Here is a 15266-nt window from a genome sequence, read left to right as displayed (position 1 = left end):
TTTATGAACGGCCGGCACCCGGCCGGGAAACCCTGCCGTGTGAATGAGGCCTAAATGTTGCCAATGATTTCCAAGATCCTTTAAAAGATCCCAATGTTCCATTAATTCTCTTTCTACAAGCACGATTAGACAAGAATCTTAAACCTAGTACAATTAAGGTCCAAATTTCATCTGGACGTATTCATTAAACTGGATCTGACAGCTTTGTTTATGGGCACCATAATATAGAGACTGTTCCACTCTCCTTTAACCCTTTCAGGACCAGACTAATTTTCGTTTTTATGCTTTTGTTTTTTCCTCCCTGCCTTCAAAAAGTCATAACTTTTTTCTATTTTTTCATTGACACAGACATTTTGGGGCCTCATTTTTACAGGACAAATTGTACTTTCTAATGGTACTATTTAAAATTATGTGTGATGTACTGGTAATCTGGGAAAAAAATCAAAATGGGTTGAAATTGGAAAAAAACAGCAGCTCTGCCATTTTCTTATGGGGTGGTACCCATATCTATCTGTCATTTATGGCATATCCTCATAACTTGGCCAAAAATGAACGTTTTAAAAAAAACAAAAAAAACGTTACTGTTATCTACATTGCAGCGCCGATCACATGCAATAGGAGATAGGGATTTGAGAATCTGGTGACAGAGCCTCTTTAAAGTTCCTGCTATCTGCACCTGGAGCTCCACATTAAAGTCTATAATATCATTTTGTATATAATCAAACCTAACAAAATGTTTGGTTATAAGATAATGGAAGAAAACCGTACATCATGTGCAGCAAGTTCAAATACTTATATGTATATTTAGAAATTTTATTAACGTAGGGTGAAGTCTATAATTATCCAATAAAGCCTGTAGGTATCATTCCTTAAATAACATAACTATATGGCAACTCAGATCTGTGAACTCGGGAACAAGAAAAAAACTTACATAACTCGAATCTTGACATGATCTTCTCTGTCCGTGTTTCATGTTAGGAGATGTGAGAAAAATCAATGTGAAGTTGTAAAATCTAAAGATAGGCAAATGGATATCTTTTAGCAAAAACATTTCTGACGTTTTGCTTGGCTATGCCATCAGTGTCTGGTGCGTGGGTGCCAAACCACTGTGACCTCTGCAAATGCTGAAATTACAGTGAAGGAAATAAGTATTTGATCCCTTGCTGATTTTGTAAGTTTGCCCACTGTCAAAGACATGAACAGTCTAGAATTTTTAGGCTAGGTTAATTTTACCAGTGAGAGATAGATTATATATATATAAAAAAAAAAAAAAGAAAATCACATAGTCAAAATTATATATATTTATTTGCATTGTGCACAGAGAAATAAGTATTTGATCCCATACCAACCATTAAGAGTTCAGCCTCCTCCAGACCAGTTACACGCTCCAAATCAACTTGGTGCCTGCATTAAAGACAGCTGTCTTAAATGGTCACCTGTATAAAAGACTCCTGTCCACAGACTCAATTAATCAGTCTGACTCTAACCTCTACAACATGGGCAAGACCAAAGAGCTTTCTAAGGATGTCAGGGACAAGATCATAGACCTGCACAAGGCTGGAATGGGCTACAAAACCATAAGTAAGACGCTGGGTGAGAAGGAGACAACTTTTGGTGCAATAGTAAGAAAATGGAAGACATACAAAATGACTGTCAATCGACATCGATCTGGGGCTCCATGCAAAATCTCACCTCGTGGGGTATCCTTGATCCTGAGGAAGGTGAGAGCTCAGCCGAAAACTACACGGGGGGAACTTGTTAATGATCTCAAGGCAGCTGGGACCACAGTCACCAAGAAAACCATTGGTAACACATTACGCCGTAATGGATTAAAATCCTGCAGTGCCCGCAAGGTCTCCCTGCTCAAGAAGGCACATGTACAGGCCCGTCTGAAGTTTGCAAATGAACATCTGGATGATTCTGAGAGTGATTGGGAGAAGGTGCTGTGGTCAGATGAGACTAAAATTGAGCTCTTTGGCATTAACTCAACTCGCCGTGTTTGGAGGAAGAGAAATGCTGCCTATGACCCAAAGAACACCGGCTCCACTTTCAAGCATGGAGGTGGAAACATTATGTTTTGGGGGTGTTTCTCTGCTAAGGGCACAGGACTACTTCACCGCATCAATGGGAGAATGGATGGAGCCATGTACCGTCAAATCCTGAGTGACAACCTCCTTCCCTCCACCAGGACATTAAAAATGGCTCGTAGCTGGGTCTTCCAGCACGACATTGACCCGAAACATACAGCCAAGGCAACAAAGGAGTGTCTCAAAAAGAAGCACATTAAGGTCATGGAGTGGCCTAGCCAGTCTCCAGACCTTAATCCCATCGAAAACTTATGGAGGGAGCTGAAGATCCGAGTTGCCAAGCGACAGCCTCGAAATCTTAATGATTTACAGATGATCTGCAAAGAGGAGTGTGCCAAAATTCCATCTAACGTGTGCAAACCTCATCATCAACTACAAAAAACGTCTGACTGCTGTGCTTGCCAACAAGGGTTTTGCCACCAAGTATTAAGTCTTGTTTGCAAAAGGGATCAAATACTTATTTCACTGTGCCCAATGCAAATAAATATATATAATTTTGACAATGTGATTTTCTGTTTTTTTTTTTTTTTTTATATAATCTATCTCTCACTGGTAAAACTAACCTAGCCTAAAAATTCTAGACTGTTCATGTCTTTGACAGTGGGCAAACTTACAAAATCAGCAAGGGATGAAATACTTATTTCCTTCACTGTAAGTGAAAGTGGTGATAGGAAAACGTTGTGCCACCCCCTCTGCTCCGTCAGCTCTGTTTGACTATTTCCGGAGGCCACATGGGGTGGAATTCATAATAATGGGCCAACATTGCTATGGAGCCGACATGAAACAAAGTCGCAGACTGTTTTCCTAGCTGTCCAAGCAATATGCCATTAATGTTTGTGCTTCGAAAACTTATTTAAACCCTGGAAAACCCCTTTAAATAGAATTGCAGCGGCACATCACCCTTTCTCTTGCATAAGTGAGCCCAATTCAGTCCTAAAACTACAGCATCAGTTATAAAAACTTGTCTGCCAAATAAGAGACCGAGGAAGGTGTGTTACCTTTGATAACATAGGTCATGGAACAAAACATATACAAATACTTGTTATGCAAGCATGCAGGTTATGTGATATCTGGTGAACATAACAGTCAACGACCAGGTAACTGAAAAGGTTACACAAAGTCATGGAAAAGCATTTTTCTAAAGTATGAGTGTGACCGAAACTATATCACTGTTGACTCTATTGTGTATTATAAACTATTGTATGGCTGCATTTTACTGTATGGGCAGAACTTTTACTATTTTATGAACGCTAAGATGACTTACACTATTTTATGGATAATATTTTTTATTATTGACAGTATTATGTCTGCACTCTATGACCTGGTTAGGACTATCTATGCAAATGAAGATGTATTGAAGCTGTGGATATGGATTTAGAGGGTATAGCCAGGGCATTGCTTAAAAAGACTCTGTCACCTGTTTATTAATTCCCTATCTCCTAACTAATCTAATAGGCGCTATGATGCTGATAACTACAGTGTGATTTGTTTTAAAAAAAAACTTTTATTATTTGCAAAGTTATGAGTATTTTTTTTAAATATGCTAATGTGGCTCTAATAGCCAAATAGGAGGTGACTCTTTCTTTTCACTTTGGGTGGTGTAATGTTTTCTGCATGACACTATCCAATCAGCATACATCTTCTCCCCCTTCCCTGCCCAGCAACACAGCATGATCATATAGTATACAGCTTCCATTCCCGACTGTGTTTTCAACGCGTGATACCTCCGGTTGTGTCACAGCTAGAACTGCTGTATAGAAGCCAAATCACACAAGCATGGTAGCCAATGCGCTTATACATTTGCTACTGGCACCTAACTTTTTGAGTTGTTTTCTTTTATTGTCTGTCTACTAAAGATATATAACTGGCACCTGGAGTGGTGTAACTGGCACAAATAATCTACAGTAATTTGTCCACACTTGTTGTAAACAGAATGAAGAGTATTATTTATATCAGCCTGTATTCTCTTAACCGCTTCCCGACATTTGTCATATGGATACGTCATGGAAAGCCAGTGCTTCCCGCATTTTGCCGTATCCATATGACAAATTGATGGTGCCGGCTCAGAAGCATAGTCGGTGCCATTATCGCCGGATGTCAGAGGTGAATTACAGCTGACATCTGGCTGTAACGGCGGGGACCGAAATTAGCTTAGATCCCCGCCAATTACCCCTTTAAATGCAGCGGTCAAAAGCGATCGCTATATATAAGGAGTTTGCAGCTCATCGGCACACCTGCAATTTTATTGCCGGGGTTCCAGTGGCTGCAATGACAACTGGAGGCCTAATACTGGCCTCCCGATCTGCCTAGCATGGAAGCCTTCCAGGCCCCGCCCGGAGGCAGAGCGTGAAGGTCTTTCGTTGCCGACGGCAAGATGGCGCCGGCTCAGGAGCTGAGCCAGCGTAAGCAGCGGTGGATGTCAGCTGATCGAAAGCGATCGCTGCATCATAGAGGTTTCTAGCAGGTCGGCAACCCTGCCGTGCGATAGCAGTTCTGCCGACTGCTGCTATGGCAACAGGAGACCTAACAATGGCCTCCTGCTCTGCCATTACGGAAGCAGATTTAGGCCTCCCCGGGAGGCGAAGCCTAATCGGCTTGCAGTCATCTTACCTGCAAACGCTGATGCTGCTGCAGAATCAACTGTAGCCTCTGGTGCCGATGTGGCCGTCACGATGCAGGACCTGTGAGTGACGTCACAGATCTGCACTGTCAGAAGCTGGGCGTTCTGAAGGGAAGAGGATGTTACTTCTCTTCAGAGCGCCCAGCTAGTAAAAGTATTAAAAACGCCCCGATGTACGCACATAATACACGCCCACTTGGACTTTTACTTTTAAACACACCCACTTGGACTTTTGCAAGCCTCATTTGCATAACTACAAAAATGGTCATAACTTGGCCAAAAATGCTCGTTTTTTAAAAATAAAAACGTTACTGTAATCTACATTGCAGCGCCTATCTGCTGCAATAGCAGATAGGGGTTGCAAAATCTGGTGACAGAGCCTCTTTAACCCCTTAATGACCGCCGATACGTCTTTTTACGGCGGTCATTAGTGGGCTTTATTCTAGAGCGCCGCCAAACTACGTCGCTGCATTAGAATAAAGTAAACAGAGCAGGGAGCCGTGAAATCTCCCTGCTCTCAACTGCCAGAAGCAGCTGAGGGCTGGGGGCGTCCCTGCTCTGCCGGGTGAGATCGATATTAGTATCGATCTCACCTGTTTAACCCTTCAGATGCGGTGCACAATAGCGAGCACCGCATCTGAATGGTTTTGCAGAGAGGGAGGGAGCTCCCTCTCATCTCACTGACACCCGGCGATAAAATCGCCGAGTGTCTGTGTCTTCTATGGCAGCCGGGGGTCTAATAAAGACCCCCAGGTCTGCCTGCAGCGAATGCCTGCTAGATCATGCCGCAGGCATGACCTAGCAGATGCCTGTCCGTTTTAAACGGACAGGCAGTAATACACTGCAATACAAAAGTATTGCAGTGTATTATAATAGCGATCGGAGGATAGGGAAGTCCCCTAGTGGGACTAGTAAAAAAGTAAAAAAAGTTTAATAAAGTTAATTAAAAAAAAAAGTGAAAAAAAAAAAAATGAAAAACCCAGCTTTTCCCCTTACAAAATGCTTTACTATTAAAAAAAACTACAATAAAGCAAAAAAGTTACACATATTTGGTATCGCCGCGTCCGTAACGACCCCGACTATAAAGCTGTTACATTATTTAACCCGCACGGTGAACGTCGTAAAAAATAAAATAAAAAACAATGGAAAAATTGCTGTTTTCTGTTAATCCTGACTTAAAAAAAATGTGATAGAAAGTGATCAAAAAGTCGCATCTACTCTCAAATGGTACCAATAAAAACTGCAAGTCGTCCCGCAAAAAACAAGACCTTATACAGCTATGCCGACGCAAAAATAAAAAAGTTACAGCTCTTCGAATGTGACAATGGAAAAATCAAAAAAATGGCTTGGACATTAGGGCCCAGAATGCCAGCAGGGGGAAGGGGTTAAAAATAAAATAAAACATATAATAAAAGTTTCAAGTAATAAAATAAAACACAATTGCCCTTTTCCCTTATCAAGTCCTTTATTATTGAAGAAAAACAAAAAAACATACATATTTGGTATAGGCGTAACCGTAATAGCCTGTACTATAAAAATATTATGTTATTTATTCCACGCGGTGAATGGCGTAAAAAAAACCCGTAATAAACTATACCAGAATTTGTTTTTTGGTCACCTTGCCCTAAAAATATTGGAATAAAAAGTGATCAAAAAGTCGCATGTATCCAAAAATGGTACCTATAAAAACTATAGCTTATCTTTAAAAAGACAAGCCTCATACAGCTCCATCGACGAAAAAATGAAAACGTTATGGCACTCACAACTTGGCGACAGAAAAAATACATTCTTTTTACAAAAGTAATTTTATTGTGCAAAAAGTTGTAAAACATAAAGTGCTATAAATTTGGTATCGCCGGAATCGTACTGACCCGCAGAATAAAGTTAACATGTAATTTATAACACATGGTGAACGCTGTATAAAAAAACTAAAAAGCATGCCAGAATTACCGTTTTTTTTTTGTCACCTGGTCTCCCAAAAAAATAGGACAAAAACTGATCAAAAAGTAGCACGTACCCCAAAATGGTACCAATAAAAACTACAGCTTGTCCCGCAAAAAAACAGCCCTCATACCACTACGTCTATAAAAAAATAAAAATAAGTTAAGTCTCCAATAAGTCAGGAAAGAAAAAATATGTAGTTGTGCAGATCAGAGGGGAACATTTCTTCTGTTTCAAGAGGCGAATTATGAAGGCCCTAAAATTAGGGAACCAGGAAGGGGAGGGCCCAAACATCTGCTGGAGGTGAAGGTGCCCGTATTATACCAGGAAAACACTTCCCAGCAAAATTCCCCAGAGTGCAGAGTGTGGACCAAAAGGGGGATAAGAAACAACACCATTTATCAGTGCAACACCGGCCTGTGCATGAAGGATTGCTTCACAGCGTAACACACATCTATGGATTATTTTATTGGGTTTCTTTATGCCATTATTATACCACCTGACTACGCCCCTGATGTACTCCATCCAGCTTACATGTACCCCCACATTATAAACTGATATTCCAGTAAAACTCCAAACAAAACTACCAAGCAAAATCCACACTGCAATAGCGCTCCCTTCCCTCTGAACCCTACATCGTGCCCAGCAGCAGTTTACTTACACATATATGGCATCACCATACAAGGGAGAGCCCTTTTAAAAAATTTTGGGGTGTGTGTCTCCAGTGGCACAAGCTGGGCATGACATATTTGCCACTGAAATGCCATATCTAGGTAAAAATTAAAATTTTTACTTTGCACCATCCGCAGCGCAATCATTTATGGAAGAGACCTGTGGGGTGAAAATGCTCACTACACCCCTTAATAATGTTTTTGTCCCACAGGGGCTTCGCAAATGCGACATAGCAACCAGAAACCAATCAAGCAAAATCTGCACTCCAAAAGCCAAATCCCGCTCCTTCCCTTCTGAGTCCTACTGTGTGCCCAAACAGCAGTTTATGACCAAATATGGGGTATTGCAGTACTCCGGAGAAATTGCTTTACAAATGTTGGGGTTTTCTTTTACCTTTTATTTGTTGAGAAAATGAATTTTGCGCTAAAGCTATGTCTTATTGAAGAAAGGGGATTGTTTTTATTTTCACTGCCCAACTCTAATAAATTCTATGAAACACCTGTGGGGTCAAAATGCCTACTACACCACTGGATTAATTAATAAAGGGCTGTAGTTTCCTAAATGGAGTAACTTTTTGGGCGTTTTCACTGTTTTGGTCCCTCAGGGGCTTTGCAAATGCGACATGGCCTCTGCAAACCCTTCCTGCTAAATTTGAGCACCAAAAGCCAAATGGCGCTCTTTCCCTTCTAAGCCCTGTCGTGTGTCCAAACAGCCGTTTATTACCACGTGTGGGGTATTGTTTTACTCGGGAGAAATTGCTTTACAAATTTTGTGGTGCTTTTTCTCCTTTAGTCCTTGTGGAAATTAAAAAAAATTAGCTAAACCTACACAGTGCAGGGAGCCGGGCTCCTAGCATCATAGTGATGTACGACGCTAGAAGTCCCTGCCTCGCTGCAGGACAACTGTCCCGTATTGTAATCATGATTACAGTACGGGACAGTAGTTCCACGCAGAGGCAGGAACTCCTAGCGTCGTACATCACTATGATGCTAGGAGCCCGGCTCCCTGCACTGTGTTCGGTCCGGGTCTTCCGGCCGAAATACGTTCCGTACATTACGGACGTAACATGGTCGTGTGAACCCAGCCTCAAAGCCACTTCACAACTGAACTGGCCCCTGTAAAAATAGCCTTTTGAAATTTTCATGAAAATGTGAGAAATTGCTGCTAAAGTTCTAAGCCTTGTAACATCCTAGAAAAATAAAAGGATGTTCAAAAAACGATGCCAATATAAAGTAGACATATGGGGATATTAATTAGTAACAATTTTTTGTGGTTTAACTGCCTGTCTTACAAGCAGATACATTTAAATTTAGAAAAATGCTAATTTTTGCAAATTTCCGCTAAATTTTGGTGTTTTTCCCAATTAAGTATTGAATGTATCCAGCAAATTTTGCCAGTAACATAAAGTCCAATGTGTCACGAGAAAACAATCTCAGAATCGCTTGGATAGGTAAAAGCATTCCGGAGTTATTACCTCATAAAGTGAAACATGTCGGATTTGGAAAATGAGGCTCTGTCAGGAAGGTCAAAAGTGGCCACAGCGGGAAGGGGCTAAAGAGGTTCTGTCACCACTCCTATCATGTTTTTTTAGTTAACAATTGCATTCCCTATGAAATAAAAATTCTGGAATGTATTTTCTTAGAACTCTGTGTTGTGCCAGTTCTCTGTTATTCCTCATAGGAATTTATGAATAAATTTACAACTGGCTGTTGCCCTTCCACTTGACAAAGAGCCGTCTCACTACAGTCTCACTCGGTCTGCACAGATTGGACATTGTCAGACTGTCGGGACACACCCCCAAATGGTAACACCCAGTTATCTATTTATTCATAATATTTTACGAAGAATAACCGTGGATCGTCACAATGTAGCGTTCTAAGAAAGCTGCTCCAGAATTATTTTTTTATGGGGAACACAATTATTAACTAAAACAAACTTGTCTGGAGAGGTAACAGGTCCTCTTTAAAGCCTATTTACACTGGTCAGCCATCATCACGATTTGCTTGTTTCTGAAAAATTATAATGATAATTGTCCAGTGTGAATGAAGGAGAAGATAAACAATAAACTTATTTTTATCGTTGATCTTCATTGATTGTACCTCAATAAACATCATTGTTATTGAGAACACAGTCGCTAAATGTGAAGTAATCGCTAGATAGCAATGACCTACATTGCTCAGGTGGAAATGTGCTCTGCCTCGATTTTTCAAACCACTAATCGTATGTTGATGGGTTGAAATATCCAAGTGAGTAAAGGGAAAGACAAATCCTGGCAATTGCTACTTTTGCATAATACACCAAGCTGAGGTATGATTGTACAACCGTATCTGTATCTCGGAGAAACTAAAAAAAAAGTGTCTGGCATTTCTGATATAATTTTTATTATTGTGTTTTGCTACGTAAATATAGGCCAGACTTTTGTACAGGAAAACAGTGCAAATTTTTGTATTTCAATTCCTGTGAATGTGTTTTAGGAATTTGCTTGTTACGTTCTGTAGACTTTATAATACCTGTGAGTAATGTTACAAGGGAGCTGTTTGATCCACATGCTGCATATTTCACATGTTCAACTGCTATTATGTTTTTCATTTATGCAGCCAATAACTTACCAGAAAAACCAGCTTGCCTTCAGTTTTGCTTACATATGAAAATGTCATGGATAGGTGTGGGAGTAACAAGTCTATACAGCTTTCTTCCTTACAATACAATGTACAGATTAGAAAGAAAGGTATTGCTTAAGAACAGACTTCACACATTACTATTCAATGAGAAACTTTTTTTTTTTCTAGTCCGTAAAAAAGATTAACAACATTCCAGAAACATCAGAGAATGTGAAGAATTTGGGCCAAAGAACCTGAAAGGTTGATTGAAATTTTTTTATTTTAGCTAGTAAACATATTATTGCAACCAGGCCAAGCTAGGTAAGAAGGGCTGACTCGGGCCTCATTCACAGAGACCACATTTGTGTGTCCTGCATAAAACCTTGTTCTGGTTTGATGTTTTTTTCTGGGAACACTCATTTGTAGCCTATCTTAAGGATAGACCATTAATGTGTGATCGGTAGGGGTCTGACACAGGTAGCCCCACGCCTCTACTAGCAGTGATGAAGTATAGCCCCTTCCCTAGAGACCAGGGAAAAGGCGTACAGAACGTTATCTGTGTATATAGTGTTATTTTCCTGCCTGAGGCTCTGTTTGCATCTGTACGGAGCCTCAGTAGCAGATTGTGTCCGATTTGACCGGCAGAATAGTGATTCATGTAGTGCTTTTCTTCTTGTCAAAACGACAGACAGTACAACGGAACCTCATGGACCCCATTATAAGTCAATCCAGTGGATCCCGCACTGCATTGTTATAAACGGAAACTGCAACACCGATTCTAACACAGCCTTATCTAGTCAACCCACTAGTACAATAGGGCCGTCATTTACTCACCTCTAATGATACTGAGATTACTCTGCTTATTTTTCCCAGTTTATACAGCAAAGCTGACGATCAGAAGTAGCTTGGAATACATTTTATTACAGATGATTAGAAAAACATATATTAACAGCTTTGAACTAATTGTCCTTTCTTTTTCATTGGTCTTGTAAAAGAGAGTCAATCAAGTGAACAGTCATGACCAATTGACAACTTTCACGCATTGTGTGTTAAGCACTTTCATACATGGTTCTTCAGTGGCTGCAAAAGTACTCACTAGTTTATTGCTTTTGGGGTATCTAATAGATGCCCTAATAAAGAAATCTGTCTAATGACATATTTTTATCCCTGCGGCCACTATTGAAAGAAAGTGACCAAAGTCTAACTTATTAACCCTTTAATCATACCTCCCAACATTTAAATTCCATATCACGGGACTTGAATTTACCTGTTCCTCCCAGGAACAACCTCAAATCACATAGAACGCCCCTTGTTCGTGAGACTAGCAAATAAAAAAGTGGGAAAGTCAACCCAGTTACAAGTTTAATCAGAACTTCAGGCACTCCCCGTACTTGAGGTTCATTGGCATATTATACTGTATGTGTATTACCTGATAATATTTTTCTTTTAGTTGCTTGTAGTTTACAAGCCATTATTCTTTATTATTGTTCTGCTGCAAGGAATCATCTCAACATGCACTGAAATCCTTATTTTGCTGGTCTTATGCTTCTATACAATAGTCAATCTGAGCAAGCTTAGTGTAAAAGTATGAGGGAGCAGTAGAGCTACCAGGGCCACAATCAGAAATGTCAGAACCCACCATGGCCCAGGAATGGGTGTGTGTGGGTGTGTGGGTGTGTGTGGGGGGGGGGGGGTTGGGTTGTTAGGTTTTAGCATTTCACTCTTTACTGGCAGGGGGTAAGTAGAACAAGTTAGCAGGGAGCATATTAAAGGTGCCCATACACATTATATAAATGGTGGCCGAACTCACCGATTTTGTTCGGACTAGCTGAGCATCAAATGTGAATGGCCTTTTCAACGTGCCCAATCCTTTGTTGTCGCAGGAAATAATCCGCTGCCCATTGCGGCTTATTCCCTTCTCCCCATTAAAAACACTTGCATGCTGGGCCAAGAGAGCAGGGTTATGGAGTAGACGGTAGGAACATTTAACTAAAGTATATGACCACTTTAAGCTGTCAGTGACCACTATGGAAGCCCCCTAAAGGGTTTGTCCTAGATATTAAATGTGCTGTAATAGGGCTGAGAAGGAAGGGGCTTTAGTGCTGCAGCCCCTTCACCTTTTTTACCTTGTACAGCGACACCCTTGCCACCCACTAAATTAGTACTGGTAATGTCTGAGAAATCGGACTCCCACTGATCATAAAGTGATAGAATATCCTAGGTATATATCATTACTTTATAAGATGGAAATTACCCTTTAAAGGGGTTTTCTTATTGTGGACATTTATGGCATACCCACCTCTGGGACCTGCACCTATCTCTAGAATGGAGCCACCTAAACCCTGTTCTACCTTGCTCAGCTCCCGCTGCCTGTCTCCGTAACGTCCATAGAAGTGAATGGGATTTATGGAAATAGCATAGCACGACACTCGGGAGTTACGGATCTCGGGAGTTGCGGGAACTACATTGTTCACCATGCTATGTTTCCATAACTCCCATTCACTTCTATGGGATTTTCGGAAACCGCGTAGCTCAGCGAGCTCATCTGTTTCCGCAACTCCTGACCATCTAATCAGGAAGTGGCTGGTAAGCAGCGGGAGCCGAGAAAGGTACAACGGGGTTTAGGGGACCCCGTTCTGGAGATAGGTGCGGGTCCTGTAGATATGCCATAAATGTCCAAGATCGGAAAACCCTTTAAAGTTATTCTATCCCTATGACCACTGTAAATTATCTTCAGTTATAAGCCCTAGAAAATAAAATATTTATTTATTTAGTTTGCAGCCAGCATCATTATCAGCTCAGTCAGACTGTCTGAGCTCACAGCTTGAAGTCCTTAACTATTACACCCAACTTTACAGCCAACAACGCTATAATAAAAGTTCATCTTGTGCATGAGATTATCATGTCAGACTGTGCAAGTTTTTAACAAGTAGCCATGAACAAAATAAGATGAGATAAAGTTTTGGCTAATGACCAGTGATTACTAAATTATTGGCAGATAAGACAAAAGAAATAACGTGCCACCTGGAAGTAAAGAATAAGTCTAAGATCCTGGAGAAGCTTCAACTCTGGACTATATATTAAACTAAGAAGCAGTTTAATGTTTGCATAGCAGATTGATTTCAAGGTATGACCTCATTGTCTCACTATTCTGTAATTGGACCCCTTATATGTTTTTATTTTTTTCCTATGCCGTTTTGGGATGTCTTGTAGACACTGTACTGCTAAATTATTTTAGAACAAATTTTTTAAAGCCAATTTTCTCAAGGTACAAAATTCTTAAACAATTTCTGTAATGAAGAAAGTGCACAAAATGCTTAGTTCATCACAGAAAAAGGAATAAATCTGATTTTAGCACAGCAAGTGTGTGTTTCAAACACTGCCAAAACAAACGCATCTGAAAAACGCATGCTTTTTTAAAGTGTTTTAGATGTGAGCATATGACCATTAAATTCGAATCCTAATAATAGCTAAAACAGTTAAAAAACGCATGACTTTTTCCAAAACCCATAAATTTTTCAGATGCGTTTCTTTTGCTACTGTTTGAAAACTCAGTAAAGACACACAATGTGAATCCAGGCTAAAGATAGTTTGTGTGTTATTTTTAAATATAGTTAACAGAGACCCTGGAGTAATGAAATGTCTTCAGTTAACCTGTTATTTCATGTATAATTTTAAACCAATGGTCGGCTGAAATGGTCAAAATAGGCTATTTAGGCCAACTTTAATTATATGTATATGGCCATCTTTAGTTATACCGCATGATGAACAGCATAAAAAAATCACAAAAAACAATGGAACACTACATGGGGTTAAAAGACATGTCCGGGAAGATTCATCTCTCGATGTTTTAAATCCAGACTCATGCCTTAGGTATTCCAAATGGAATTTGAGTTCAAATAACCTCTCTTCTATGAAAATGTATTTGTTATTACAGCCTCAAACAAGCTTTGCAAATAATTTATCATAATAATAATTCAAAGTTTCCTTATAAAGGTGGGTTTGAGGTGGACCACATATTGTAGACACTGTGTTCATCTACGTGCCCAGCCTTTAAGGTGTGCGGCTGCACAGTGCGCATTACTTATTTTCTGAGAAGGGGCACTACAGAGCAGCAGTGCCAGAAAGCAGACTGGTAGAATAATGGACAAGCGCCAGCTACTATCTCTGACAGCCTGTTCTGTGTGTGCTGCTATGCACTGCTGCTCCAACTGTACTCTTTTGTGACTCCTACTCTGATCGTCCCTTTTGCGGGCTACGGCTCTTCCCCACCTGACACGGGACGTCACTTCTCCAGGCTGAGCATCAAGTCCTCTTTTTCAGTATGTAACCCCTCTGCGCCTCATGTCGCCACTTCCTCTGACCTGCGCTGTCGAATGCTAGCTGCCTACCCATGAGCAGATGAATGGAGTTGTGGGTAACTGCTTAATTAAGGGGTAATATTATGTTGGGGGCACTATTAATGTGGAGAGGGCATTAATACACTCTTACTAAATAGGGGGCACTTGTAATGTCAGGGTAGGGAGACAGACAGGTGAGCCCTAATCTACCCGCACTCAGTCCCTGCCTACTTGCAACGACCCGCCCTAGGCGACAGGGTACAACTGGGCGACGGTCCCTACACTCAATAGGTGCATGACAGACAAACAGACAAGGGTACAAAGAAGACAGGGAAATGGGGAAGTTGCCCACGGGGACACCGTGAGCAACAAGCGAAGTGAACGAGCCGAGTCAAACCAGGAGATGAGCGAGGTACAAAACGCAGAGCAGAAGACTAGTCAGTAAAGCCAAGGTCAATCACAAGCAGAGGATCAGTAGTTCAAGAAGCTGCAGCAGGACCAGGAAACCAGCAGAGAAGAATCACAAGCAAAGGAGGAACAGGAAAGGCAGGTATAAATAGACAGAGGGCGGGAGCTAGCTCCGTCTGGACAGGCTGTGATAGGCTCTCCCACTCCTAAGCCTGCCATCCTGGGTGGTGGAAGATGGAGTCAGTCTCACAGACATAGAAGCAGGTGCAGACTGATTACCTATGGGCGTCGACACAGAAGTTGTGTCTGGCAGATCCTTTACAGCACTATTACCATGTGGAGGGCACTAAGGGGGCACTTTTACTCCTGACTGATAGTAGCGGGCACCAAGGGCTACTTCTAAGGGGGCACTATTACTTTGAAGGAAAAGCAAGGTGGCATTAATTAATGTAGGACCAATAAAAGGGCACTACTGTGTATGGGCAGTAAGGGGAGTTTTATTACTGTAAAAAGGCGCTATTACGATGTAGGAGCGGTTTGGTAGCATTATTACTGTGAAGGGGAACTAAGGGGGCGCTATTACTGTCGATGCCACTAA

General features: G+C 41.0%; 1 protein-coding gene across 1 annotated transcript in view; it reads left to right on the top strand.

Annotated features, from left to right (window-relative positions):
- The window catches only part of LOC142665435 (rho GTPase-activating protein 39-like), a 156007-nt gene that overhangs the window by 12535 nt on the left and 128206 nt on the right, over window positions 1-15266 (top strand). The window contains exon 2 of the mRNA XM_075845133.1: window positions 12919-13047. The gene's annotated coding sequence lies outside the window, so the exon portion shown is untranslated. The remainder of the gene's footprint in view (window positions 1-12918; window positions 13048-15266) is intronic.

This window comes from Rhinoderma darwinii, chromosome 13 (assembly GCF_050947455.1).
Source record: "Rhinoderma darwinii isolate aRhiDar2 chromosome 13, aRhiDar2.hap1, whole genome shotgun sequence".
NCBI classification, from domain to species: domain Eukaryota; kingdom Metazoa; phylum Chordata; class Amphibia; order Anura; family Rhinodermatidae; genus Rhinoderma; species Rhinoderma darwinii.
The sequence above is the reverse complement of the archived record's forward strand: the minus strand, read 5'-3'. Positions and strand labels throughout refer to the sequence as shown.